Here is a 25,829-nt window from a genome sequence, read left to right as displayed (position 1 = left end):
AACCTGTTGTTTAGCATTACTTTGTCTTTGTACGTCATCAAGTCTGTGCAGGGGAACAAGAAAAAAAACTCATCTAAAATTTTGTTACAAAATATTTTTGATGTATTTTCTCTTCAACTGTCCTCAGTAACAATTATCATCTCTCTCAAATTTGAACTGCTCTGCCATGCCAGTCTGTCTCAAGCCTCACTTGCTTTCTGATATACCCAACTCCGCTCCACACCCTGTCTAAACCCATTACTACCTCTTCTCCCCACCTCAAAGGCCCCCTCTAAATCATACTCCTCCTAACTGCCTTAAGTCATCTTCCCACTGCTCTGCATCCAGCTTAATCTTTTGTGAAACAACTTTGGGAAGCTTTATTACATTAAGGACAATGCATAAACACAAACTGCTGGTGAACAACATGTAGCACAATATGTCATATACAGGTAAAATATAATCACATTGTACGAGATGAGTGAAATACTTTTCAGTAAAAGTTCTGTATTTATGCATAACCTAGCTGACCTTAATTGGTTTTGTTAACTTGGGACAATAAAGCACAGAAAAGCCACAGGGGCTGGAGGAACTGTCATTACATCAAAATTGAGCAGTCATTACTTTAAAATAGTTACGAGATCCGAACAGCTGGTTGGGCTGTGTTTGAAGAGAGAGATACAATATCACTGCAAAGTGCTTTTGCCAATTATACAAATCCTCAACTTGGATTGCAAAGGCACAGAAAATGATCAATCATCTAGAATTCATAGATAACTTCACATCTTGTTGAGACAGCCAGTAATTTGAGATTCAAGACTTGGAGATAAATGTTCCAATTTAAATCATCAACCTTTTGGGTAATAGAAGCAAGGTGGGCCTCAAGAACATTTGATCATCACCTGCTCAATCTGCTCAATTAACTTGCATCATCTACTCAAATGAGTACAGTACCAATAACGAAAGAGTGATAAAATAGGAGGCCATTTAGCTCCTTGAGCTCGTTCTGCCCTTTAGCTGGGTAGCTAACACACTTTAAATTTCTCTCAATATTCACGTGGTTCATTTTACTTGGTTAGTTTGGGTGATACACAGCAATAGTTACTCTGAAAAATGTTAGACAGGCCATTTGTTTATTCTTTGAGGACATGTTGTAACTCACATTCCATGCTTCCCAGTCACCCACAGGCATCTGATTTTTCAGGTTCCCCCAAAACACCCCCTCAAAATTTTGCATTTCATGCAGCCACTTTGCAACCCACTGTAGCTGCAAAGCTGAGATCAAGGGCTCAACAGAGTGGACAGCACCTTGAGCTAATGCTCCAATGTGTCACCATTTCATTTTGGATTTGCAAATTTGCTTTCAAAACAGCAGCAAATCTGTAAATTAAAAAAAAATATTTAATGGGATGTGGGCCTCACTGGTAAGGCCAGCATTTGTTGCCCATCCCTAAGTGCCCTTGGTCTGAGTGGCTTGGCTAGGCCATTTCGTGGCTTGCCTAAGCCATTTCGGAGGGCAGTTAAAAGTCAATCACATCACTGTGGATCTGGAGTCACATGCAGGCTAGACTGGATAAGGATGGCAGATTTCATTACCTTAAGGGCGTGAGTGAACCAGATGGGTTTTTATGATAATCAATGAATGTTTCATGGTCACCATTACTAAGATTAGCTTTCAATTCCATTTTCAAATTCCACCAGCTTCCATGGTGGGATTTGAACCCTTGTCCTCAAGGCATTAGGTCTGGCCTCTGGATTACAAGTCCAGTGACATTACCACTACAGTACCATCTCCCCCCCAATTGAGAAAAGTTCGACGAATGCTGGCACTTGACTGTGCTACCAAAAAATCTTGGGATGAAATTCAATTAAGTTCAACGTAAGCTTCAACTATCTCTAAAAATTTTATTTGTATTTGAAGCAATATGTCAATGTCAATATTTAGTACTCACAGCTAAACATCGCTGCGAAAGGATCAGACTTATTGCAAGATATGGAGTGCAATTTATTTCTTTGATTTGTTTTTATGTTCCCCAAATATAGGTCTCTAAAAGGTAAAAGAATAAAAAGGTTAAAAAAAACACAAAAAAAGAAACTTGGGTTTTCGTAGTTTCACCTATACATGTATATGGGGGAAACTAACCTGGAAAAGAAAGTTTCCTCATTTGCAGCATGCAGAAAGCCTGTGAAAAGCAGCCAGATAAGGAACCAAGGAGTGGGCTAGCAAGAAACAAGTTCCATATAAATACTTCAGAAAAAGTGGCCAAAGTAAGGCTTTATCCAAGTCTTTGAAAGAAGGCCTTAATAAATGAAGTGAAACTGGATCTGCGATATTCAAGAGGGACTCAGTGTAAGCTGGTGAATTATTAGACCTACAAAAAAAAAAGCAATGTTCAGGTGGAATTAATGTAACAAAGTCAAGTAAACAGCTTGGTCTGAGGATATTTTTGTTAATTTGTTCTTTTTTTTTTACTATTTTCAAATCCATAAAACACCTTTAATTACAGTTGGTTTTCCTACAAAACTAAAAATTAGTGATAATTCAGGATTTTAATACTTGTATAATGTTTGGTGTTCACTGCTTTGAAATTTTAGTTCGACTATTAATGTCTTCTCAGGGATCTGAAGACAGTCTTGCGAACAGCCAGAAGGCCAATCTTAAACATTATAAATTTCAGTCATGAGGAGGCATAGGTAAGAAATTGAGGCTCTATCCCTGAAAGGAAAGTTACTGAGCACTTCATGATGTTAAATGACATAATAGACATTAGAAAAACTAAGTCCAGAACACTACTATAAAGGTAAACATTGTTGGACAAGCAGATGCTCAAAATGACAAAGAATATTTAGAATTGATGTCAGGAAGCTCTTCATGAATAAAGAGTGATTAATACTTCAGTATAAATCAATAACTTTGTGGAGTCATGCGAGTGGTAACTGGTGACTGGATGGTGTTCGAAGTGGAACAGGAGGCTTTCGGGACAGGAGAGCCACGACAAGTCACAGGGTAATCCTCAGCTGCATTTATCCAGTGAGCTTCTGCCCAACAACTCCACTGAAGATTTGAAACAAAAACAGAATTACCTGGAAAAACTCAGCAGGTCTGGCAGCATCGGCGGAGAAGAAAAAAGTTGACGTTTTGAGTCCTCATGACCCTCCAACAGAACTAATTCTGTTGAAGGGTCATGAGGACTCAAAACGTCAACTCTCTTCTTCTCTGCCGATGCTGCCAGACCTGCTGAGTTTTTCCAGGTAATTCTGTTGTTGTTTTGGATTTCCAGCATCTGCAGTTTTTTGTTTTTACCACTGAAGATTTGGTTTCTTCTTAATTAAACCATATGGAAACTCCAGAGTTTACTTCCAAATTGCAATGTGATGCAGTGCGATGTAGTTTCAGTTGCCGTCACCGGACATGCCAGAAACACGTGGACAAGAATCCAAAAAAAAAGTGATACACAAACATAATAAAAATAGCAACTTATTGGAATATTAAACTGAATTATAATGCTGTAATTCCTGAAACTGTCAGCAGAGAAAAACTGATTTCAGAAAACCATATTGTGAGAATTCTCCTCTTTCCCTCCCTCCACCCCAACTTTAAAATATTTATGGAGGTACCAATAGAGATTAGAAGGGACACAGTATTAAATAGCATACTCCCAAATTCTCCATCACTGGTCCAGTGAGTTTGTCCAGTGAATATTTGAGCTACACAAAGCTACAAAAATGTCCCAAATTTGGTCCCAGTTGAAGACGTACCTCAAATGGTGTTTCCAATTGGTCTCAGCATTCATTAGGAATGGGGAAATCAGCTGGACTTCTGACCTGAACCTTACACCGCTTTTTCAATATATGCACAAATGGATCCTGGGTAAGGATTGTGCATCCTGGGTAGGTGTGCTTATCCACAGATTCCTGAAGGTAGCAGGGCAGGTAGATAAAGTGGTTCCAGAAGGCATTTGGGGCCTTTATTAGCCGAGGTGTAGAATACAAGAGCAGGGAAGTTATGCTGGAACTGTATAAAATGCTGGTTAGGCCACAACTGGAGTACTGTGTGCATTTCTGGTCACCACATTATAGGAAGGATGTGATTGCACTGGAGAGGGTGCAGAGGAGATTTACCAGAATGCTGCCTGGGCTAGCGGATTTGAGCTAGGAGGAAAGATTGGATAGGCTGGGGTTGTTTTCCTTGGAGCAGCGAAGGTTGAGAGGGGAACTGATAGAGGTGTATAAGATTATGAGGGACATAGATAGGTTGGATAGGAAGGTACTTTTCCATTAGGTGCGGGGTCAATAACCAGGGGGATAGATTTAAGTTAAGGGGTAGAAGGCTAAGAGGGGAGTTGAGGAGAAATTTCTTTACCCAGAGGGCGATGGGAGTCTGGAACTCACTGCCTGAAAAAGAGTGTTTGAGTCAGAAATTCTCGTAACGTTTAAGAAGTATTTAGATATTCACTTGCGTTACCATAGCTTCCAGGGCTATGGGCCAGGCGCTGGAAAATGTGATTAGTGTAGTCAGATCTTTGTTGATCAGTGCGGACATGATGGGCCGAATGACCCCCTTCTGTGCTGTAAACATCTATGAGGACTGAGTGCAAAGGGCAACAATTTACATTTATACAACACCTTTAAATGTAGAACAGCACTGTGGGTGCATCTACACCACATGGACTGCAGCACTTTAAGAAGGCAGCTCACCACCAACCGCTCAAGGGCAATTAGGGATGGGCAATAAAGGATGGCTTAACCAGTGACATCCACATTCCATGAATGAATAAAAAAAACTGTCTTAAGGATTTTGACTGTGGTGCAGCCTTCATAGGAGAGATGACCAAAAGTGTGGTTGACAAGATGTTTAGCGAGAAGTCATTTAAAGATTGGGGGGGGGGGGGGGGGGGTGAAGTTTGAGAGATGAAGGGGATTACTGAGATAGTTTTATATCGTAGGACAAAGACAGCTGAAGGCTCTTGTCACTGACAGTGAAGAGGGAAATAGAAGGAGAAAGAGTTACACAGGAGGCCAGAAACTGTGGACAGCAGGATATAACAGATGACGTCATGTGGGGGAGGGCCTTGGACAGATTTGTACTTCAAAGGCTCCCAACAATCTGTTAAAACACAAGGAGCCACTGTGGGTCAGCAAGGACAAGGATGATGAGTGAGATGATCATGAGCTTAGTGTAAGACATGATGCGTATCAGCTGTGATGCACTCTGACATCTCAGGAGAGAGAACAGAAGAAATTGCAGAAAATTGGCACAAAGGGTGGGGGTGGGGGGGCGGGGAAAGAAAAACAAATTCACCAAGTTAAATCAAGACATTCTACAAAATGTATAAACAGAACATTCTATGACCAAGGCTTAAAAAAGGTACAGAACCAAACCAAATCTGAAGAGGATTAGACTGAACAGAACAAACAATTGAAGGTGTCTAAATTGATTAAGGAAAAGGCAGAATCAGAAAACAACCCGAATGGGCAAACAGATCAGAAAGAAAAGTAGCAAAGCATAGGGTGAAGAGCAGACAAGTCGCCAAGTGCAAGACTGACAGGTTTGTCAATGGAGGTCAGGATACTGCATAATTGTTTCAATTGACTAGTTAAAGGATCATGGAAGTATTTTTGATCCCACAAACAAGGTGCCTGAGGCATCAGTGGATTCACAAAAGTGAAGATTAATAGAAGTAAAGCTGGCGATGGTAGAGTAACTAAATCGTGCAAGGGTCACATTTCTTTTGGCGTAGTAGTATTTCTCTCTTGTAGCTTACTTTATGAAGCAATGCTTTAGAACTTCAGCTATTGTGCTTCAATTTGGAATTCAGAATTCAGCACCCTGGGTCACTTTACATTGCAAGATCTCAAAGGCTTACTGTTTTTCCATCCATACTGACCTGCGCTCCAGTCTGTGCGCATTTGCACACACCCAGCTCAGTGTGTGTGCACAACTCTCTGTGAAAGAAAATATCACAGTGGCAACAAAACATGTTCCACAAAGCTGAAAGAAAGGAACATAGCATCTCCTTCAGTACATTGCTTTCCCAACTTTATTCCAGCATGCAAGCTCCCACCTCCACCCCCAACTTTTACAATCATTTAATTACATTAGGGCTGTATAATTCCATATTTTGACTGGTGCTGGGATTCACTTCTTCCATCAGTTCCTCATAGCATAAGGGTTTTTCCTCTTGCTCCCTTTTACCCATGCCAAAGCCCCCCCATCTGGCCCCCAAAGATGTTGACATTTAAATCTCTAATTTCTGCCACTCTGTACTAAGAAACCAGGAAGATTACACAGAAATGCAAAGTAATCGGGTGATTTTCTTTCCTTCCATCCCTCAGCTGACGTATCCAAAATAAATAGCTTTATATTGCAGGAAAACACCATTCTCCTACTTTTTTGCTAGAGCGATGTAAAACTAATCCCAATTCCCTCCTCTCTCCCTTTTGCCCATCTTCCTCCTGCTTCAAACACAGACTGCATTTATACGTACCATCATACCCGGCCAATTACCGCCTCTTCAGTCTACTGTCGACCATCAGCAAAGTGATGGAAAGTGTTGACGACAGTGCTATCAAGCAATACATACTCAGCAATCAGCTGCTCACTGATGCTCAGTTTGAGTTCAGTCAGGGCCACTCAGCTCCTGACCTCATTTTAGCCTTGGCCTAAATATGGACAAAAGAGCTGAACTCCAGAGGTGAGGTGAGAGTGACTGCTCTTGATATCAAGGCAGTATTTAACCAATTATGGCATTAAGGATTCCGGGTAAAACTGGAGGCAATAGGAATCAGGGAGAAAAAGGCCTATTGACTGGAGTCATAGGAAGATGGTTGCGGTTGTTGGAGGTCAATCATCTCAGTCCTGGGGCATCGCTGCAGAAGTTCCTCAGGGTAGTGTCCTAGGTCCAACCATTTTTAGCTGCTTCATCAATGACCTTCCTTCCATCAAAAAGACCAGAAATGAGGATGATCGCTGACGACTGAACAATGTTTAGCACCATTTGCAACTCCTCGGACACTGGAGCAGTCCACGTCCAAATGCAGCAAGACCATGGCAATATCCAGGCTTGGGCTGATCAGTGCAAGTAACATTTGTGTCACACAAATGCCAGGCAATGACCAACTCCAACAAAAGAGGATCCAACTATCTCCCCATGACATTCAATGGCATTACCATCTCTTAATCTCCCCACATCCTGGGGGTTACGACTGACCAGAAACTAAACTGGACTAGCCATATAAATACTGTGGCTACAAGAGCAAGTCAGGGCCTAGAAATCCTGCAGCGGGTAACTCACCTCCTGACTCCCCAAAGCCTGTCCACCATCTACAAGACATGTCAGGAGTGTGATGGAATACTCCCCACCTGCCTGGATGAGTGCAGCTCCCACAACACTCAAGAAGCTTGACATCAATGACAAAGCAGCCCGCTTGATTGGCACCTTATCCACTACCTTCAACATCCACTGCCTCCACCACCAACGCACAGTGGCAGCAATGTGTATCATCTATAAGATGCACTGCAGCAACTCACCAAGGTTCCTTCAACAGCAACCTCCATGCTAGTGACCTCTACCACCTAGAAGGACAAAGGTAACAGGTGCATGGGAATACCACCACCTGTAAGTTTTCCTTCCAAACCACACACCATCCTGACTTGGAACTACATCATCATTCCTTCACTGTCGTTGGATGGAAATCCTGGAACTTCCTCCTTAATTATGCTGTGGGAGTATCTACACCACATAAGCTGCAACAGTTCAAGGCAGAGAGTCACCACCACCTTCTCAAGGGCAATTAGGGATAGGCCTAGCCAGCGACACCCACATCCCATGAAAAAGAGAATTTTAAAAAAACATCTTTAACATCGTTAAGTGTCCCAGGGCATTTCAAATGTCAATCTGCTTTTTCCCTTAAAATGCAAATAATCTACCTTAATCACCTGTGGTAACAGATCCACGTAAAAACATTTTACCAAACCCTTTGCCTTAGACAATTTTAAATTGTTGACCTGCTCTCACCAGTTATCACCCAACAAGAGTTTTGCCACAAAAACGCTTCATTTTAACAATCTAGGTTAAATCTCCTGTGTCTCTCTACATCAATGAAAGATGGTCCCATTATCTTGTCTCTCCTCATAGCTGAGTATTGATCCAGTGAACCTACACTGCAGATGGTTTGTGGTTTAAATGCCCTTTCCATAATGGGGTATCCAAAGCAGTACTTAGTACGTTAACTGTGGGTTATATGGATTCTTGCAGAAATTTTCATACAAGACCTGAGGTCAATTTCCACACCTACACTACAATTTGAACAGGCAAACAGAACATTGATACCAAGGCAGCATTTGACAGGAGGCCCACAGCATGAAGGTGCCCTAACAAAACTGAAGTTTTGATGAGCTGACATCTAAAAAAATGTGAAAAGCCAGCCAGGAGAGCAGTGAAATAGTCAAATATGGAGCTAACGAAGCATGGATGAGTGGTTTTTTTAATTCATTCAGAAGATGTGGGCATCGCTGGCTAGGCCAGCATTTATTACCCATCCTTAATTGCCCTTGATAAGGTGGCGGTGAGCTGCCTTCTTGAACCGCTACAGTCCATGTTGTGTAGGTACAGCCACAGTGCTGTTAGGGAGGGCGTTCCAGAAATTTCACCCAGCGTCTGTGAAGGAACGGTGATAGAGTTCCAAGTCAGGATGGTGAGTTCAACAGCAATGGGCTGAGCCAGGGTGAAAGTGGACAATATCAGAGGTAGAGGATGCCGTCGGATGGTGGAATTTGAATTCAATTAAAATCTGGAATTAAAAGTCTGATGATGACCATGAAATCATTGTCGTCTGTCGCAAAACCTCATCTGGTTCACTAATGTGCTTTAGGGAAGGAAATCTGCAGTCCTCATCTGGATTGGCTGACATATGACTCCAGCAGTAATGTGGTTGACTCTTAAAAGCCACTCAGTTGTATCAAACCGCTATAAAGTCAATAAAAAGTAAAGAAATCAGACAGACCACTTGGCATCCTCATTGTTGCTGGATCAAAATCCTGGAACTCCCTTCCTAACTGCACTGTGGGTGTACCTACACCACATGACTGCAGCGGTTCAAGGTAGCTCGCCAACGATGCCCACATCCCGTAAATAAATAAAACAAAATAGCAGTTTAAGATGACTCACCACCACCTCTCAGCAAGATTAGGAATGTTGCCCTCGTCCACATCCCAAAAACAAAAAAAGGCCCAAACACAATTTTGCACATTTAGACAAACCATACAGTCAAAACAGCTGTATGTTCCAGTTTGAAAATAACAACCTGCTTTACTTATTTTTGGCTTCCTGTCATGCATGACAACCTTAATTTAATCCCTTAATTTGATAGACAGTTTACTAACCACTGCATCAGGCAATGATGACAACATCTGAAAGCCAAAACTAAGTCAGTTGTCAGTTTTTTGAATCACAGGCCTTAAAACTTGAATCAGAATTCTACTGCAGCATTCCAAGAAGACTTTAATAGCCTCTAGCATCAATAGTGGTTGCTGCCTCTAAGAGCATATGCAAGTTTAACACGGAATAAATGCCCAAGGAGAAGTTGGGGAAGAGTGCTTTGTCGCTGTGTTCAAGTACTAAATGACTGGGCAACTCATGCCCCATTTAGAAGTTTCAAAGTGCACGTGAAGTTTAAAATATATTCTGGCAGTCTGCTGCTTGACCTTTATGGTAAAAAGGTTACCGAAAGTCAAAGGCTATGAACATGCATGCTTCAAAAGTGCGAAGCTCGGCTTTCCTATATAAACTACAAGGAGACAGTAAAGCTTTATTTGCCCACTTGCATAGTTTCCAGTGCCAGATACATGAGGTGCTATCATGTAAATTGGATGTCAGAGGCTTGTACTAAAAGAGAGAGTTCAGTGGCTAGTTTCACATTACTGGGCGGAGAAAGGCTATGCAAATGTTTGGATTAAGTGCAATGAAAGGAAGAGAAGAGCAAACTCTTTTTACTACTACGGCACTTCTGATTTTATGTCATCACTTGTACTTGTAGCTATTCACTTTTTCTTGAAATCATTTGGTTTCATCCCAACAGAAATAAAGGCAAGATAGAAACTGACCTCCTGCTGCTGGAACCTTTCTTTCTAGGCTTGCAAAATCATGCAGGCCATTTCCTCCCAATTCAGTTTCAGATGTGCACAGTGTGAATGATGCAACTGGAAAGAAACATAGAAAAATAGATGCAGGAGTAGGTCATTCAGCCTTTCGAGCCTGCTCCACCATTTCACATGATCATGGCTGATCCTCTATTTCAATGTGTGCCTGGGCACTGGCAGCCCATCAGTATCCATCAAGTGGGCATTTTTCAAGTGTGAACCTAAACACTGACCTTTGGGGAAGGCCACTTACTGCATTCTAGTATTCATTTTGGTCCACTGCATGAAAATGTTTTGTTGTTCCATGAAACTTTTGAACTTCTGCAAATAGCAAATCGGGTTTGCTGGCATGAAGTTTTAATATAGTGTTAGGTATTTTCCAAAAGTACAAGCAATTCCAGTAGGTGCTGCTTAACAGTAATCAGACAAGACACTGGGGCTCACTTTCCTCGCCCTAAGCCAAAAAAACGAGGGTCAATTATAGCAACTTCGAGATCAGCTAATGAGGCCACACAAGTCCAGGTTCAATTCCTGGTCTGTCAGGAATCAGCAGACGTCACGGACGGCAGCAGTGGAGGTGCCAACAAGGTATTATTTTTATTTGTATATGGGATGTCTCTAACAAGGCCAGCATTAATTGCCCATCCCTAATTGCCTATGTAAGTCGAAGGTAGACAAGCTCAGGCTCAACTGTAATGCTTGACTTAGTAGCTTCCCAAAGGTCACTGTTTAGGTTCACACTTGAAAAATGCCCACTTGATGGATACTGTTGGGCTGCCAGGGTGCATGGACACACATTCGTACAAGAGAAAACAGCTTCAGTTTTGCAGTTTATTGAGCATGTAACATCTCAAATATAATTGTAAAGCAGAATTAAGAAATCTATTCTTGGAATAAAACATTAAAATTCTACTCTAGTCACCTTCCACTTTAAACCCCAGGGGTTGCATTTGAGAAAAGGGATATAAACCACTCAAGTTTTCAATGCAGTCAATCCAAGCACAATCTGCAATGCTTCCTCACTGGTGGGGAACTAACCACAAAACCATCTATTCTCGTAGAAGTCTGAGTCAATCCACTATTTAGTTCTTAACCAAGAGATCCTAATCATGGGACTTGAAAAACTTTTTCAACATCCTCCTTTAAAATTTATTGCACCTGAAACATATCTCTCTCCATAAGCAATTTTCAGCAGACTTTCAAATCATAAAACAAGTTATCTAATGCAGTATAATTATCATTCTGTAAAAGCCTCAATTATTGGCCATTAACTAAGCCCAGAATTTCAAAAATATTTAAATGTGAGTTTTGAATATTACTGAAAAGGCAAAATACAAATTAAAGCATATATCTCAGTAAAATCTCCACTCACATTTTGCTTTTTAACACATCCAAATGCCAAATTAATGGACAGATATTACAAGTTTAAATAATTACACATCAATTGCAGAAACCTGTATCTCTGAAAGCATAGATACCAAACAGCTCATCTTCCGACTAGGTACTTTACAGCTTTCTGGACTGAATATTGAGTTCAACAATTTTAGATCATGAACTCTCTCCTCCATCCCCACCCTCTTTCCTATCCCCCCCTTTTTTCCCAATAATTTATATAGATTTTTCTTTTCCCACCTATTTCCATTATTTTTAAACGTATTTCCATCCATTGTTCTATCTTTACTTTTTAGCCTATTTTGATCCCTTCCCCCACCCCACCCCTAGGGCTATCTGTACCTTGCTCGTTCTGCTTTCTAGCCTTAATGTCACCTATTAGCACATTCCTTAGATAATATCACCACCTTCAACACCTCTTTATCCTCTTGTCTATGACATCTTTTGGCTATCTCCACCTATCACTGGCCCTCTATCCAGCTTTACTTGTCCCACCCCCTTTAAACCAGCTTATATTTCACCTCTTTTCTATTTTTCCTTAGTTCTTTTGAAGAGGCATACGGACTCGAAATGTTAACTGTGCTCCTCTCCGCAGATGCTGTCAGACCTGCTGAGTTTTTCCAGGTATTTTTATTTTTGTTTTGGATTTCCAGCATCCGCAGTTTTTTTCTTTTAGCAAGTTTATTTTTCTGGATATAAATCTTTATGCTGAATTCACTTTGTGGTTGGGCTTGGACAAAAGACGCACCCATGTATCTTTTGTCACCGATAATATTTCCCTCCGGAGCTAGACCGAGCCTACCACGCAGGAAATGATTTAAAACCTTCAAAGGCTCTATGGCCATATTCACCCAGTTCTCTTTGCCGGCATTGGAGACAGCTATCAGTCATGTGTCGATACAGTTATGGTGTACTCAAACAAGATAATGGAAAGTTACACATGATGTTACAACTGCAGAATACGTCTCATCAATGCCTTAAATCACTAAATGATTTAGAAAACATGTGAACAGTGTTGTAGACACTTCCATTCTGTGGCTCATGGTTTGGTAAAGAACCAGCTAGTCAGCGACTCCAAGGGCTGTTGAGCAGCGTATTTACAGTAGATGATCAGTTTGCTAGGGTTGCGGATAATAGGTTAGCATTAGTCCATTAATGGCTGTGGAACCTGATGTTGTGCCAACTGGCAACACACTGGATACTGAAAGGTGCCAGTATAACAACAAAATATGCATAGCTTTGCAGGCAACCATTCTTCCAAACATGAAGTGTCAGTGCTACCAGTTTCTTATTCATTCTTGGGATGTGGGCATTGCTGGCAAGGGCAGCATTTATTGCCCATCCTTAGGCAGGTGATGGTGAGCCACCGACAGCTGGTGGCTTGCTAGGCCATTTCAGAGGGCAGTTCAAAGTCAACCACATTTCTGTGGATCTGGAGTCATGTGTAGGCCAGACCGGGTAAGAACAGCAGATTTCCATCCCTAAAGGACATCAGTGGACCACGTTTTTTTTTTACAACATTAATCTAATGATCATTATTAATGAGACAAGCATTTAATTCCAGATACATCTCATTAACTGAATTTAAATTTCCCCAGCTGCCATCATGGGATTTGAACTAATGTCTCAAGAGCATTTCTCCAGGCCTTGGGTTGTTAGCCCAGTAAGATTAACATTATGCTACAAGGCTGGCTGTACTTTACTAGGGATAGATAGTAGGGGTATCCCATAATGCATATTGTTGCTTTCACCAATTGGGTGTTAAAATAGCATGGAACCAAAGGGTGGGAAGCTCATAAAATCTGTCCTCTTTAGAAAAGAATTCACAAACTGCAACAACTGCAAAACCATTATGTTGTCAGAAAACCCTAAAATATAAATGAGGCATCAAATCTACTAATTTCAGTTCTTTCTAAACCACCCTATAAATCTTAAGAAATGATGCCAATAAGAAACAGAAGGCTACTTAATTTAGAAGAATTGTGGTTTTAAACTGGTTTCATACAATTGCAGCTTCAGAGCGCCCTATTTTAATCTCATTTCATTTTTCCCTTATATTCTTCCTTTTCCAATTATCTAATTCCCATTTATATTATATTAGAGTCTCTGCATAAACAGCATTTGTGGTAACATTTTCTAGGTTTTAATTTCCCCTTCTCTTTATTCTTCCACTGAGTATTCCAAGTCTATGCTCCCTTTTCACTAATTTGCCAACTACTAGAAATCAATCATAAATTGCCTTCTCAAAGCCTTTCAGAATCTTGAAAATTTATATTAAATTGTCTCCTTAAAAAATGTTCTATTCCAGTAAAGTTACAATTTTTGATCCACTTTACAAAACTATAGCTAACCGTTTCTGGTAAAATTCCAATAATCCTTCACTACAGCCTTTGAATGGTAGCACGTTTACCTCAAGCAGAAGACTGTTGGTTCAAGTTCCATTCCAGAGACATGAAGGGTGCATTCACACTATATCTGTGTCAGTGTGCAATGGTTTTCCTTTACATCGAAGCTGCAATTGAAATTGTGCCAAATTTTCTGATCAGTGTCGGAACCACTTTGTCCAACGCTGATCAGACAGAAAATTACCCACTTAACTGAATACAAATTTTCTAGCCAAACTTCTGCTCCACGATGCAGAAGAACTCCCTCAAATCAGGAATCCATGGAAAGCACTACCCTTATCAGATCATTGCCTGCTGTTTATTGCGCAAACTCCTGAATAGTCCTAAGGCCGCCACTTTTGGTCCTGAAAAGTGCCCACTCTACCTAAGATTGCCCTGGAAGGGTAAGGTGTCTCAAATATTTGAGCAACAGATGAAGCCAGTCATTTCACACTGCTAATATGCAGTAGCAACCCGAGTGGTATCCTCCACTAACAGGATGCTGCCTTCAAGCCAAAAACACGCTCTGCCTATCACATAAATGAGTAATATGGTATATAAATTTCAGGGCCAGGTATGTAGGCCTTTCACTGCAACAGCTGGTGGATCATATCAAACAACATATTCCTTTGGTTGCTCGCAACAGGCGAAGTACTGACCGTACCCCAGCCAGCCCCTGTGCCTGTAAAACTCAAAAGTGTCCGACATTAGATATGACTCAGCAATGGGACAGCACTTGCTAAATAATCCAGATTATGCTATGAATTACACTGAACCAATTTAGGATTATCAGTTGGGCTCACATTGTGGCTCACTTACACGTGCTCGAAGCTTCATATATTCACACACAGGGCCACGTGCAGACAGAAGGAGCATTTCCACGCATGGTGCCTTTTTCCAACTAAACAAAAGCTTGGGGGACAGCCATTCCCTGGTTCATTCCCTATGGCAATGCCTTGACTACAGTCAACCTGCCTGGTTTGAATTCAAATGAAAGCTTGGCAGTTAACTGCTCCTTGATGCATTCTCCATGGCAATGTCTCCACCAGAGTCCATCTGCCACCAATCAGTAGTCTCTCATCATACAGTGTAAATTGGTGTTCCCTTTACAATTGGTATTCTTGTGTATCTGTCCTGATGAGTGCAAGAAAAGCTTCGATAGCATGTCTCTTTTTTCAGCAATTCCTCTTTAATGGTTCCTCACAGGATCATAACACTTGGTACAATGGATAACACTTTAGAAATCAATGCACCAAATGATTCAACTGTAAGGATTTTACAATGGCACCCACATCAGAAATCCCATCATTCACAATAGATACCAGCAGGAGCAAGTATCTTGCAGAAATTTTCAACCAAACTACATCACATCTAGTCTGGAGGAATCTCCTATGAATATACCTGCAGGTGTAATTTTCAAAGTTGACCAGAGTCCAGCTTTCAAAGGATAGCATTGCTAGTTATATAAATTTATACAAAGTATATATAAAATTTATATAAAGTATACAGCTTCTGCATTTGCAGACATACGACAACCATAGACAGGCATATGATAGATGTGTTGAATGTTAACACATGGTCAAATCCTAATACTTTTGCTAACTTACTGGGAATCAGTGTTGAGTAGCACTAGGCCAAGTGCCAAATCCAAAGGCTGGAAGGTTTGTGGTCAATGTTGCAGAAGATTACGATAGTCATGGAGTACCATTATGCCATCTGTCTAACGATTTAAGATAGGGCCACTGGTGCATCATTCTAGAAAGATGCCTGGGAATTCTCCTTACTAATATTCAATTTTATATCTGGTCTGGAGCTGAGCATCAACTTTCCTACAGAAGCAAAACCCTAGCTGTCTCTCTGCACTCAAGCTAAGTCACATTTGGATATCTTTGTTACAAGAGGGTTTGAAAATAAATTTGTTACATTAAATTAGTTTTCTGTAAGATTTGAGAGAGGCATTCAGATTTGGTTGGTAGAAGCAACAGTCCAACTGTATGCAGCCTAGTAGGCTAATTAGCATCCGAGGTGAGCTGGTGAGCTATACACAGTCTGTCTTGCCTCAAGTTTTTCATGTACTTATCTTACCAGGGGAACAAAACTACAAAGGGTATATGGTTTGTAATGTGAAGGAGAATCACAATACTGATTCAATGTCACTAATGACAAAAGAAGCAGAGATGAGATGAGAATTCTTTCTGTTAAAACACAGCAGGTTATGATCATCTGGAATGCATTGCCTGACAGCATGATGGCATGGAAGCAAATTCAATAGTTAGTTTCAAAAGGGAATTGGATATACACCTGAAAAGTGAAGTAGTACAGGGCTTTGGAGAAAGAGCAGGGGCATTGGATTAACTGGTAGTTCTTTCCAAGAGCCAGAGCAGGCAGGTTGGGCAAATGGACTATAATTGTAGTGAGATTGGGTACAAGTAGATGATGTTCAATATAACTCAAAGGAGGATTCAAATTTGGTTTTAAAAAAAGCCATGCAGGATATTAAACACACACACCAAAAAAAATCAATGTCTGGGAAAAACAGTGCTCAACGAGAACAAAACATCATTCTCCCCCGCTAGAAATAAAAGATGAAAGAATAAAAAAAAATGGAAATGGCATTAGATAGTTAAGTTTTATATTAATGTCACCGCAAGATCTGTAGAGAAGTAATTTTGAAAACGTACCATTCCTGCATACGTGCAGGTTGGTGCCTGCTATTGGTAAAACTGATATAGGTAAGGCAAGAGTGATTACTCTTGGCATCAAGGCCGCATTTGACTGAGTGTAGCTTCAAGTAGCATAGCATAACTGGAGTCAACAGGAATCAGGAGGAAAATCTCTCCACTGGTTGGAGCCATACCTAGCACAAAAGGAGACAGTTGTGGTTGTTGGAGGTCAATCATCTCAGTTCTAGGGCGTCACTGCAAGAGCTTGCTCAGGGCAGTGTCCTAGGCCCAACCATCTTCAGCTGCTTCATCAATGACCTTCCTTCTATCATAAGGTCAGAAGTGGGGTGTTCGCTGATGATGGCACAATGCTCAGCACCACTTGAACTCCTCAGAAGCAGTCCATGTCCAAATGCAGTAAAACCTGGACAATATCCAGACTTGGGCTGGCAAGTAACATTCGCACTACACAAGTGCCAGGCAATGACCATCTCCAACAAGAGAGAATGTAACCATCGCCCCATTACATTCAATGGCATTACCATCACTGAATCCCACAATAACATCCTGAAGGCTACCATTGATCAGAAACAGAACTGGACTAGCCATATAAATACTGTGGCTATACGAGCAGTGAGTAATTCATCTCTTGACTCCCCAAAGTCTGGCCACCATCTACAAGGCACAAATCAGAAGTGTGATGGAATACTCGCCACTTGCTTGGATGAGTGCAGCTCCTACAACATCAAGAAGCTCGACATCATTCAGGGCAAAGCAGCCTGCTTGATTGGAACCCCACCCGCAAACATTCACTCCGCCCACCACAGATACACAGTGGCAGCAGTGAGTACCATCTATAAGATGCGCTTCTGGAACCCACCAAGGTGACAAGAGCAACAGACACATGGGAACACCACCATCTGCAAGTTCCCCTCCAAGTCATTCACCATCCTAACTTGGAAATATATCGCCGTTCCTTTACTGTTGCTAGGTCAAAAGCCTGGAACTCCCTCCCTAACAGCACAATGGGTGCAGCGGTTGAAGAAGGCAGCTCATCACCAAGGGCAATTAGGGATGGGCAATAAATGTTGGCCTAGCCAGCGATGCTCACATCCCATGAACGAGTTTTAAAAAAAGAAAAAATATCTACTAGATAAGGATTAGAAGGCTACTTTGCTCTTTGTACATTGTTAGAAAAAAGGGCCTTGCTTTCTTTGAAAGCAACTGGTTGCCTTTTATGGAGCTTAATTGAAAACTGGTTGTCTGTTAAACAGACAAAAAATTCACAAAAAATTAGCTGTCTGGAAAGGGACACGATGAGTGACTGCACAAAGGCAGTTTTTAATGACACACCAGGGTCTGCACATATATTCATACCACAGGAAGATTAAAAAAAGCCTTGCTCGCTTTTTTAAAAAAAGCACAGCATATACAGTACAAGCTTTAAAATAACATTCTGATGAACTAGAATCAAAACTGATCATTTAAAGTACTTCAACCCTTCATAATTTTAAACACCTCTATCAAAATTCATGGGCTTCTCTGCCCCAAGAACAACCCCAGCTTCTCCAGTCTATCCACGTTAACTGTAATCCTTCGTCTCTGAAACTATTTGTGTAAATCTCTTCTGTACCCTCTCCAAAGTCTTTGTGTCTTTACTAAAGCATGGCGCACAGAATTGGGCACAATACTCAAACAGGCTCAACTGGTGATAAAAGCAAAATACTGCAGATGCTGGAAATCTAAAAGAGAAACAGAAAATTGTGTCTGTTCCGATGATGCCACTTCCCAAAATGGCGCTTCTGACATGTCTTCCTGCTTCTTTAACCAAGGTTTCCCACCCACTGTGGTTAACAGGGCCTGCAACCGTGTCTGACCCATCTTCCGCACCTCTGCTCTCACACTGTCCTCTCCCTCCCAGAACCATGATTGGGTCCCCCTTATCCTCACTTTTCACCCCATTAGCCTCCGCATTCAAAGGATCATCCACTGCCATTTCCGCCAACTCCAGCACAATGTCACCACCAAACACATCTTACCTTCACCCCCTCTGTCGGTATTCCGTAGGGACTGTTCCCTCTGAGACACCCTGGTCCACCCCTCCATCACCCCCAACACCTCATCTCTCCATCTCCCTCCCACGGCACCTTTCAATGCAATCACAGAAGGTGCAACACCTGTTCCTTTACCTCCTCCATCCTCACCGTCTAAGGGCCCAAACACTCCTTTCAGGTGAATTTGGTCTACTGCATTTGCTGTTCCCAATGCGGTCTCTTCTACATTGGAGAGGCCAAACACAGACTGGGTGACCACTTTGCAGAACACCTTCGGTCTGTCCGCAAGCATGACCCAGACCTTCCTGTTGCTTGCCATTTCAACATCCCATCCTGCTCTCATGCCCACATGTCCGTCCTTGGCCTGCTGCATTGTTCCAGCGAAGCTCAACGCAAACTGGAGAAACAGAACCTCATCTTCCGATTAGGCACTTTACAGCCTTCCAGACTTAACATTGAGTTCAACAACTTCAGACCATGAATGCTCTCCTCCATCCTCACCCCGTTTTTACCCCTTTTCAATATTCACTCTCATTTCTTAATTTTTATTTTTTTTCATTGAATTTTTATTTTTTATCCACTCATTTTTATTTATTTTCATTCATTGTTTTATCCCCACCTTTTACCCTATTTTCAATCTTTTTTCCTACCGCCACAAGGACCATCTGTCACTTGTTCATGTTGTTCTTTCCAGGAGTGCTTACTCTTGCCCTGCTGTTATCACATTCTGCTTTCCGATCTTAATGCCACCATCAGCACCTCATTTAGCTAGTATCACTATCATTAACACCCCCTTCATCCTTTTGTCCACGACATCTCTGGCAATCTTTCCTTTGCTTCCGCCTATCACTGGCCTTCTATCCAGCTTCACCTGCTCCACTCCCCCTTAAAAGTATAAATTTCATTATATTTTTATTTCTCTTTAGCTCTGAAGAGTCAAAAGGACTCAAAACGATAGCTCTTTTTTTTCTCTCCACAGATGCTGTCAGCCCTGCTGAGTTTTTCCAGCATTTTCTGTTTTTGTTTGAGGCTCAATTGGTGTTTTATATAGGTCTAGGATAGCTTCCTGGCTTATGTACTTTTATGCCTCCTTTTATAAAACCCAGGATCCCGCACGCTTTAATAACTGCTTTGTTAATCGGTCCTGCCTTCGAAGATTTGTGCACAAACACCTCCAGGTCTTTTCTGTTCTTGCACTCCTTATAAAATTGTATTTAGCTTGGTAAATGTGCATTAGAAATTGTATAATTCAGACTTTTCTCAGATGCATAGTAAGAAAAAGCTTCTCAACAATACTTAGAAAAGTTCAAAGCAGAACACTGCTGTATTCAAAAAAGATTAAATCGGGTAACTTTTGCTGGTTACACTATGTGCATTATGCCATGGAACACAATGAGTGATCTTCCACGGCTTTGCATGTGGGCAAAAGAACCTACCTCCTATAATTGTATTGCTACTTCTCTCCCACTTTTCTTATTTTATTGTCTTCATCTTGCACTTTATACCATCTTAGTTCTTTCATTGGCTCTATCTCATTCTTTCTGCAAGCCCCTGCTCCTTTCTACCTCGTTTCTCTTTCACACACTAAATATCTGTGTGTGAACTTCAAACTTGCTCCTTTACGGATGGATAACTATCTAACCATTAGTTATTTTTAAGGCCAAGGATATGCACAAAGATGGGAGACAACATATTCTGTCTAGGGTAGAGGGTACAACAGGTCAACAGAGAAAGTGGTCTAAGGCATAGCCACAGGCAGAAGGAAACTAGGGATTAGGTTTGTAATGTAGGCAGGAGCTACATTCTGGGGATAATAGGGAAGGAGTCTATCCGGGAAACGACAATGGAGGATTTGGTGTGAGATTTTGGTCTGGAATACTCTATACGCCAAGTAACCAGTAGTCTGGTTCAAGCAAATGAGCCAATTAATAGGGACAGGTGGTGATCAGGTGAGCTTGAAAACAAAAACAAAAATAGCTGGAAAAACTCAGCAGGTCCAACAGCATCTGCGGAGAGGAACACAGTTGATGTTTCGAGTCTGTATGGCTCTTCATCAGGACTAAGGAAATAAAGAAATGAGGTGAAATATAAGCTGGTAGAGGGGGCTGGGACAGGTGGAGCTGGATAGAGGGCCAGTGATAGGTGGAGGCAAAGAGATTGCCAAAGATGTCATAGACAAAAGGACAAAGGGGTGTTGATGGTGGTGATATTATGTAAAGGATGTGCTAATCGGGACATTAAGGGTAGAAAGCAGGACAAGCAAGTGGTGCTAGTGGCGGTGGGGTGGGGGGAAGGGATCGAAATGGGCTAAAAGGTGGAGATAAAACAATAGATGGAAATAAATTTAAAAATAGGTGGGAAAAGAAAAATATATATTTTTAAAATTATAAATGATTGGAAAAAAGGGGGATCGGAAGGGGGGTGGGGATGGAGGAGAGAGTTCATGATCTGAAGTTGTTGAACTCAATATTAAGTCCGGAAGGCTGTAAAGTGCCTAGCTTGAAAACAAATTTGGTGAGCGCGTGAGCACAGGCTAGCAAATACACTGGACAGGGAGATAGATAGAAAAGTGTGAACCTCATGGAAATATGATGCAAAATTTGCTTACAAAAAGTGCAACAGATTTAAATAATGACCATATGGCATTGGATTCTACATTTTATATGCACAAACAGTGTCAACTTGCTACAACTCCAGAAATTCCTGGGGCGGGTAGGGGGGAAAACCAGGGTGAAAGGAAAATCTAGCAGAAACATTTTTATAATCATGTCAATGTACATTCCCAGACTGCTCAGCATATAGTTTCACCTAAAGCTGAACTGCGAAGTCTGAATTAGTAGAAAGCAAAAGGAAATGGGTTGGAGAAACGGGTAAAATTGAAAAAACGAGAGAGAGAATTCAAGAAATATAACACTGGGAGCAATATACTAATAGATGAAAGTTAGAAAACACAAGCAACTGTGTTTACTTCCAGTATTGTCTATTGCGGAATTGTCAGAAACAGAGAAATAATATTTTGATTATTAAAGCCTGGTACTGAATTTAAACATTCAAATCTAATATTCAAACATCTCTGGATAAATCCAGGGCCAGATGGATTGTATCTCAGGCTGCTGAAGGAAGCCAGGGAGGAAATAGCGAATGCTCTGAGAATCATTTTCCAATCCTCACTAGATACAGGCAAGATCCCAGAGGTCTGTGAATGATGTACCATTACATAAAAAGGGTGCAAGGGACAGGCCAGAAAATTATAGGCCAACCAGTCTAACTTCAGTGGTGAGCAAATTATTGAAAATAATTCTTAGACACAAAATAAACTGTCACTTAGAAAGGCACGGGTTGATCAGGGTAGTCAGCATGGTTTTCTTAGGGGAAGATCGTGTCTTACTAACTTAATAGAATATTTTGAGGAAGTAACAAGGAGGATTGATGAGGGTAGTGCAGTGGATGTTGTCTACATGGATTTTAGTAAGACATTTTATATGGTCCCACATGGCAGACTGGTCAGGAAAGTGAAATCTCATGGGATACAGGGGAAGGTGGCAGGTTGGATCCAAAATTGGCTCAGTGACAGGAAACAAAGGGTAATGATCAATGGATGTTTTTGTGAATGGAAAATGGTTTCCTGTGGTGCTCCACAGGACTCAGTGTTGGGGCCCTTGCTGTTTGTTGTATTTTAAATGATTTAGACATAAATGTGGGGGCATGATTGGGAAGTTTGCAGATGACAAAAATTGGCCACATAGTTGATAGTGAAGAGGATAGCTGTCGACTCCAGAACGATATCAATAGTTTGGTTGAGTGGGCAGAGAAGTGACAAATGGAATTCAATCTGGAAAAGTGAGAGGTGATGCATTTGGGGAGGGCAAACAAAGCTAGGGAACACGTAATAAACTGGCAGTTATTGAGAGGAGTTTAAAGTGAGAGACAATGAAAGCATTTGGAATGCTTTCCTATATTGGGTGAGGTACTGAATACAAAAGCAGTGATGTAACGATGGAGCTGTATAAAACGCTGGTTAGGCCACAGCTGGAACTCTGTGTACAGTTCTGGTCACCACAGTACAGGAATGTCATAATTGCTCTGGACAGGGTGCATAGGGGATTTACAAAGATGTTGCCAGGACTTAAAAATTGCAGCTATGAGAGATTGGATAGGCTAGCATTTCTTTCCTTAGGACAGAGGAGGCAAAGGGATGACCTAATTGAATGCACAAAGTTGAGGGGCCTAGATAGGTTAGATAGGAAGGACTTGTTTCCCCTAACTGAGGGGTCAATTACCAGGGGGGCATAAGTTTAAGGTGATCAGTAGAAGGATTAGAGGGGACATGAGGAAAAGCTTTTTCACCCAGAGGGTCGTGGGCGTATGAAATTCACTGCCTAAATTGGTGGTTGAGTCTGAAATGCTCAACTCAACAAAAAAGGTGCCTGGATCTGTATCTGAAGTACTGTAACATGCAAAGCTATGGGGCCAGGTGCTGGAAAGTGAGATGAAAATGAGCAGCTAGTTGCTTTTCTCTCTTTTTGGCTAGTGCAGACACGACGAACAGAATGGCCTCTTTCTGCACCGTAGCTTATCTATGGTTCTCTGTCTGAGGTCAGAAGACGGTTAAGGCAGGCCAATTTATCAACAAAATCACATGCTTTCTAAATAGCCTCAACTTAAGTAGCAGGGTTCTGGACATGTGTTGTATATTGCATTCATATTGCAATGGTTTTATTATATACATTTAAACTCTCAGGGATGAGAATGTTGGCTCTCAAGGTTCCCAGTTTGCAATAATAATCATGGCGACGCTATCACGGCTCGCCATTATTATGGGATCAATTGGACAAGACTTTCTGGCATCTATACATGCACAGCCAAATTCAGAAAGCTGGAGGTTGCTGTCAGAAATACTCAACTCCTCTACACGATGCACTGTTACAGCCCTCACCAACAGACTCAGTATTGAAATGACTGCAACAGCGTGAGCTCTCTGTGTTGGCCCACTAGTTCCACACTGCTTGCACATGAGATCAGGGGCGAGACCTCATTGTGAGTGAGACACAGCCAGAGTGAGTGTGGGTATTGGCAATTTAGTGCACAGTGGGAATTCGGTGCAGAGGGGAAGAGGTGCTCTTTGCAGTTTTTCTTTGCTATCCAACTTCTTAAATCTTCAGAGAGTGGTCTTGCCCTGCTGCAGCAGCAGAGGCTACAAGGGAGAGGAATGACTGGTAAGCAGTGGGTAAGGTCAGCTAAGTATTTACTACTTTGATCGCTTATAGTTTAAGGCCTTTTTGTGGTTTATAGTTTGCATATTATGTAGTTACGAGGATCAGGAAAGAAGGCCCCCAGAGTAATTGATTTAAAAGGTTTTAAAGGGATAAGTCATGGTAGGAGAGCTCAAAGCCATGGTGTGCTCCTCGTGCTCCATGTGGGAAGCTGGGAACATTTCCAGTGCCCAGGGCCAGTATGTGCGCAGGAAGTGTGTCCAGCTGCAGCTCTTGGAAGCTCGTATTTCAGAGCTGGAACGGTGGCTGGGGACACAGTGGAGCGTCTACGAGTCTGAGGGCATCATTGATAGCATGTTTAGAGAGATGGTCACACTGCAGGTGAAGGGACTTGAGGAAGGAAGGGAATGGGTGACCACCAGGCAGCCCAAGAGAAACAGGCAGGTAGTTCAGGAGTCCCCTGGGGTCGCGCTCGCAAATCGGTATTCCATTTTGGAGGCTGATGAGGGCACTCGTTCCTCCAGGGAGTGCAGACAGAGCCAAGTTTCTGACAACACAAGCAGCCTGTCTGTGCAGGAGGGGAGGAAGAGCAATAGTAATAGGGGATTCTATAGTCAGGGGAACAGATAGGTGCTACTGTGACCGTCAACGTGACTCCAGGATGGTGTGTTGCCTCCCTGGTGCCAGGGTCCGGGATGTCACTGAATGGCTGCAGGGCATCCTGAAAGGGGAGGGTGATAAAGCAGAGGTCATGTTGGTAGACATATGTAGAAAGAGGGATGAGGTCTTGCATCAAAAATTCAGGGAGTTAGGAAGTAAACTAAAAAGCAGGACCTCTCAGGTTGTAATCTCTGGATTATTCCCAGTGCTACGTGCTAGCGAGCACAGAAACAGGAGAATAGCGTAGATGAATATGCAGCTTAAGAGTTGGTGCAGGAGGGTTTTAGATTTCTGGATCACTGGGAGCATTTCTGGGGAAGGTGGGACCTGTACAGGTGGGATAGTTTACATCTGAACACGAGTGGGACTAACATCCTTGCAGGCAGGTTTGATAGAGCTGTTGGGAGGAGTTTAAACATTCTGTTAGAAGAATAGGGACACATCATAATACAGTAAAAAAATCAAGTCAGAGGGAGTACAGCTGCATTAAGTTTCCAGGGGAATAAGGCAAGGCTGGATATCCTCTACTTTAATGCCAGGAGCATTACAGGTAAAACAGATGAGTTAAGGGTGAGGATTGACACGTGGAATTGTGATATAGTAGCAATCACAGAGACGTGGTTGAGGAAGGGCAGGATTGGCAGCTCAACATTGCAGGATATAGAACCTTCATGCGAGACAGGCGAGGGGGTAAAAGAGGAGGAGGCATTGCATTATTAGTTAAGGAGTCAGTTACTGCAGTAAGGAGAGATGATATCTTGGAGGGGGCATCGAATGAAGCTTTGTGGGTACTGCTTAGGAATAAAAAAGGGGCAGCCACATTGTTCGGTGTTTATTATGTACCCCCAGATAGTCAGTGGGAAATTGAGAAACAAATATGTGCACAATTTGCGGAGGTGTATAAAAACAATAGGGTAATTATATTAGGTGATTTCAACTTTCCCATATTAATTGGGATGGACACAGTGTTAAGGGCTTGGATGGAGTGGATTTCTTGAAATGTGTACGGGAGAACTTTTAAGATCAATATGTAGAGGGTCCAACAAGGGACCTAATTCTGGGGAATGAGCCGGACAGGTGGCTGAGGTGGTGGTGGGCGAGCATTTTAGTGATAGGGACGATAACATGGTACAAGGAAATAGACAAGCTGCAGAAAAATGTTTTGGATTGGGGGAGAGTGGGTTTTAGTAAACTAAGGCAGGATCTGGCCAAGATAGACTGGGAACAGCTCCTTGTGGGGAAATCTACAGAAGAGCATTGGGGGGGCATTCAAAAAGGAAATGGGGAGGGTACAGGCGCAACACGTTCCCTCTAGGGTGATAGGGAGGAGTAACAAGCCCAGA

General features: G+C 42.0%; 1 protein-coding gene across 4 annotated transcripts in view; it reads right to left on the bottom strand.

The window, feature by feature from the left end:
• Positions 1 to 25,829, bottom strand: part of zmynd11 (zinc finger, MYND-type containing 11) — a 184,641-nt gene that overhangs the window by 119,378 nt on the left and 39,434 nt on the right. The window contains exon 2 of one of the 4 annotated variants that reach the window (XM_041184261.1): positions 10,085 to 10,180. The exons of the other annotated variants lie outside the window; for them this stretch is intronic. The gene's annotated coding sequence lies outside the window, so the exon portion shown is untranslated. The remainder of the gene's footprint in view (positions 1 to 10,084; positions 10,181 to 25,829) is intronic. 4 annotated transcript variants of the gene reach the window in all.

The sequence above is a fragment of the Carcharodon carcharias genome, chromosome 3 (genome assembly GCF_017639515.1).
Source record: "Carcharodon carcharias isolate sCarCar2 chromosome 3, sCarCar2.pri, whole genome shotgun sequence".
Taxonomy (NCBI): domain Eukaryota; kingdom Metazoa; phylum Chordata; class Chondrichthyes; order Lamniformes; family Lamnidae; genus Carcharodon; species Carcharodon carcharias.
The sequence above is the reverse complement of the archived record's forward strand: the minus strand, read 5'-3'. Positions and strand labels throughout refer to the sequence as shown.